At 34.2% G+C, this 5,252-nt stretch overlaps 1 long non-coding RNA gene across 1 annotated transcript; it reads left to right on the forward strand.

Annotated features, from left to right (window-relative positions):
* Nucleotides 1-4,671: 4,671 nt before the first annotated feature.
* LOC109583660 (uncharacterized) lies at nt 4,672-4,865 on the forward strand. The gene is made up of 2 exons (XR_002185642.1): nt 4,672-4,709; nt 4,761-4,865. It is a non-coding gene; the product is annotated as an uncharacterized LOC109583660 (long non-coding RNA).
* Nucleotides 4,866-5,252: the final 387 nt, after the last annotated feature.

Consider the following 5,252-nt stretch of genomic DNA (forward strand, 5'->3'; position numbering starts at 1 on the left):
AAACAAGATGGCCAAATCCCTTTCCACGATCTGTACTATCCTATAAAGAGTTGAATCCTTCGATACAGCCACTATTGAGCTCATCATTTAATTAAGTTGAGGTCCTACAGTAGCTTGAGTATTGCACGGTTTCATGGAACATTTGCACTCACTGTTTCCAATGGATTTCAGTTGCATGATGCCTGCTTGACACCATGTACAGATAGTCTGACATGCACATTTTACTTTATAGTGAATACACCATTACACATAAAGCATACTGGGGTTGTGCCACGGTATTTGTACTTTGCTGCTGTTTTAGTAACTGTGTAGTTAATCATTTCATGTATATACACCAAACGTTGAATGGAGCCTTTGCCTATAGCACTCATACTCTTCCTAGCTCATACTGAATCCAAATGTACAACAATTTTCTGTAAATAAATTGCAAAGTGATGTATTAGCATGCCTTGTGTTTGTTGTTGGGCAGGCATGAGGATAAAGTGGTCAAATGCCTTAGAGTGTATATCACCATATCATGTATGCAAGTGTAACACTGATGCCAGCTATAAGCAACATTTACTGTTATACCATTACTGCTACCACACAAGCCATTCCAATCTATTAGCGTGTTATCTAATTAAGCAATAATATATAAATATTCAAAACCCTTCTCAGCATTATGTTTATTAGTCATACATAACATTGTTGTAATTTCTGTGTCACATCTGTGCTAAAAGCTTCACTACAGCACAAAGTTACTGCTTTTACTGTTATCCTTTTTGTTCTAAACTGATTGCAATTAATTCAAAGAATGTCATCTTTCACAGTAATTATTACTCAATATCCCATGCCCATTGCAGCCTTTTCCCTTGATGTTTCTAGTCTTCTCTAAGTTATATATCCATGGTTTGTCATAAGGCATGCTAAGTGAGCTAAACAGCATGCTTCATGAGCTGAAAAGCACTGCAAAGACACATGTACATTACTACATTGTACATGTATATGTACATGCATAGCTTAATTTTGAGCAACTTAAAAACTTGTAAAAAAATGTAATATTGATCTGAAGTAGCTTCAACTCTCTATGCAACATAAAAACATGTGTATGTACCAGAAAAAATAATGGTGGTGAATTCTCTCCTAACCATTTCTGATAAAATTTGTACTATAATTGGGAAAGCCAATATAGGGATGAAATGTGTCTGTACAGTTGGGTCGTATTCTAACTATTATTAAAGTTAAATAGCCTAATTTTAATGACGATTGCATGCGAAACCTCTTAATGTTTTGCATTCTTCTAGTATATAATAGTACAGGATATTTTATCAAAACTGATAGATTTACTGTCAAGATACTGAGCACTAAGCCATAAAACCTGTGAGACACCATGTACATACATATACCTCTTGGAAACATTTAATATCTTTTGTTTTGTTTGCCTTTCTAATTCCCACACTTCACATGCACTACACCCATACCCTCTCTTATTTTACTTTCTCACTCACTTGTGCCTCCTTCAGTAATCTCCCTGAGTCTTGTCTATTCCACCTTTACTGTTCTATAATCTACACCATCTTTCTTTTCACTAAACCATTCTCAACTCTGACTCTTTCCTATATTCCTTCTCTCTTTTTCTCCCTCTCCCACTTTAGTCTCTCTTCTGCTTTTTTACACTTCACTGTTATGTCCTCTCTTCTCTATGGAGTATGCATCAGGGACGTCATGTGGTTTTACATTAAATTGTGATAACTATACATTCAGTATGTGGCACATTTAGTTCTCAGATTTAGACAAGTATTCAAAAATGTATGTCACTGGCTATTGGCTACTAATCACTGCATGATTTATTTATTGAAGTACTATTTGTTGCTGGTATTTGAGGATGGTCTCCAAACCCCTGGCTGTCTTTTTTGCACATGCATAGTGGCAGACAACTCATTCCATATGAATCTTGGATCACAATTTCTGTTCCATATCCACACCTACCTGTACTTTTAATCACCCGCTTCGCATTTATAAACCAGCCAGTTGTCCGGAGAGAGGTCGAGTATTTCCTGCAATTTGTCCAAGGCTATTGTGGACGTAGAAAAAGTTGCAGGGCAAATAGTTATATTGGTTATTAAGGCAAGTATGTCTGCTGCAACCAGCCCCTGATATAGTTACACTCACACAGCTCACAGGCTCCTGTCATCGTCCTTACATTAGGCAGTTCAGTCATAAGTAAGTAGATATTACCTTTCAGTTGCATAGTGTCTGTCATTGCATAATGATTCTGCTGAGTTTAATAAAATTGCCTGACATTAGGGTTCTTAATTGGGTTACGGTATAAATACTGCATTGTAACATTGGCACTTTCATTTTGTAGTAATACAAATAATATTAATGTACATGTAGATGATTGTTTAATAATAGTATTCATAAATTAGTTACACTAATTTCTGAATTTTCAAACCCATTGTGGCATGAATTGCCAAGCTTAATACAAAGCGGGTCTATCTACATGTAGAAACCCTAACAAATTTTTGTGAGATCCCCGGCAAACATTTTATTGTTTTGATCCCCCCAGTACAGTAATTGTGATATTGCTTGGGTCTCATGCAGTGTAATTGTACCTGTATCAGTATAGCTTTGCCTAGTAAATTTTTAGCAGGGAAAAAAATTTAGGCCTTGCCAATTAATTTTCATTGAGTAGCAAAAATTGAAAATTGTAAGCTTGTTTTTACAATGCTGTGATACACACATGTTGTTTGAGTTTTTGTATTGCATATCAATCAGCGGTGCATAGGAATGTTATTACAATCGTTTTCCCATAGTTCCTTGTCTATGGTAGTAATTATAATTGTAAACAAGATATAGTTTTTTGCATGTACATGAATTGTCTCAAACTTAATATACAATACACGTTTGTCCTTGAGGTTCCACAGTTATCAATCATGTAGTCTAAACAGGGTTTCCCACAAAGTATGCTAAGCTAAACAGAATGAGCTTTGTGAGCCAACTACCACCACAGCGCAGTACATGACATTTGCAATAACTCTAAAACTTTATAAAAAAATTTAATTTTGAATGGAATTAGCTCAAAGTTTCTACACAACATAAGTACTTGTATGTGTATCAGAAAACATTGTAAAATTGATAAAATTCTTTCTTTGTATTTTTGAAAAAGTTTGGTGAATGTTGTTGTACATGTATGCATGTAATAAAGAAATTTGGAAGTCCTGGACTCTAATTTCTACAATACAGTATACTACAAAATGTTTTGCTCAATTTTTGAGTAAATTAAAAAAGTGATAAAAAATCCAAATCCTATCTCAATTGGCTCAATTTTTTTATGCAACATAAGTACATGTATATGCATGAGGAAACATAATGAAAATTGAAGAATTCATTCTTTGTCATTTTTGACTAAAATTGATCAGTGTCCCAGTATATAGTACAGTGTGTTTGCCTCAAATTTTGAGCAATTTGACAATCCATTCACAATAACCTGTATCAGTACTATGCCAAATCTGTTGAGGAACCGTGACTCTAAGTATTTTTCGCAATGTTATATTGGTTTTGTAATAAACAATTCTTGTCTTTACCAATGTATGTATGTATTGTTAATAGGTACTGCATATTACTGTCTTCTCACATTTATGTTCCATGAGTCCTGTCCTTGTGTATCATTGTCTCTTCTCTCCTTTGCTTTTCTCTCCTCTTCATACACACGTACGCATATGTCTAACATTTGTTCTTTCTCTTTCCTTTGCTAGGTCTCTCACATGTCTTCTCTCTTTCTTGTGTTAATGCAGTTTTAGTATCAGTAAGCAACTGTAAAATACCATACACATACATTAATGTATACAAACATTGTTGTTATTATTATTATTATTTGTGACCATAATTGACAAAAGGTACCTTATGGCGGGTAGGGAAATTAGTCTTTCTAGCCTAACAAATCCAACTTCCTGAGCCCCATTTATCATAAAATTACTCCACAGGATGCAAAAAGTTACCATGAAACTTTTAGAAACAATGATTGTCTAACAAAGCACTCACAGGTTGATATTTTTCATTATAACGATCAATTTTAAAATCCGCCATAAGGGCCCTTTTGTCAATTATCGTCACATTTTATGGTACATTGGTATATCACAGACATTGTCACTTGATGCAATGTGGGAACAGGAATGCAAATAAATGGTAAAGAAATGGTAGTAGTAAGACACAATGCACACTATAGTGCTCTTGTGCACAGTGCATGTACTGAGAGTGAGAGGGAGTATAGTCTCTTATTCAATTCATATGCATTTAATTATTTAGGCTATGTCCAACAAAGTCATATTAATGCTGTGTTGCATTGGCTGAAGCATGATAATGGTAAGTGCGATATGTAATGTACATGTACTTAAGTCAATGGATTCCTGGGTTATTGTAATGCTAATTGTCACAGACCTACATGTATGACACTCATTCAATTAATTGAGTAAAGCACACGTACATTACATATGCATGGATGCCATTGCTACTATGTCTCAAATAAACAAATTATCACAGCCATCACCATTACTGAAAATCATTACTTTGTAATAAATTTGAATTACCATTACAATTCATTGCCATGCACCTCTCTTTATTTCTACCCTTTTTCTTTCTTTAGTGCCTCAATCTTTCAATGTACCTCTATCTTGCAATGGACCAAGGTGCTACTGATGTCATGACATAAAGAGTCTTACATAATTCAAGTAAGCTCCAGTACATATTTCCCTTGTTATGTTTCTTTTCTGTGGTTTCAGGACAAAGGCGTCAAGACAACACTAAGACTAAAAACTGATTTATTAAATTATTGTTTTTTTATAATTATTATTGTTAAAATGGAATATTTGGCACTGTGCAGCAAATGACCTTCAGTAAGTAACACACTGCATAAAAGTGCAAATGGATTATTGTTGTACCAATCATGTCAGTTGTATTCTTGTATGTTATTTATTTGATTTAAATTGCCAAAAATTGTTTTGAAATATAATTTTTTGTCACTACTTTATATGCAGCAAAGGTCAGCATATGAAGCAGTTCATGAGGCAAAGTCCGTTGACTTGATCCACTCCAAAGATCAGAGATGTAGCAATACATAAGTTGCATAATGATGAATGATTTTTTTCAAGCATGTTAGTAGTGCAATTCTGACTATTGTCTGGTATCAGCAGGTAAGCATGCATGATTACTTGTTTTGAAGAATAAATATTGAATGAATAACTACTGAGATAATCAGCTAAACATACTTTCTG

This window comes from Amphimedon queenslandica, unplaced genomic scaffold (assembly GCF_000090795.2).
Source record: "Amphimedon queenslandica unplaced genomic scaffold, v1.1 AMPQUscaffold_13517, whole genome shotgun sequence".
NCBI classification, from domain to species: Eukaryota; Metazoa; Porifera; class Demospongiae; order Haplosclerida; family Niphatidae; genus Amphimedon; species Amphimedon queenslandica.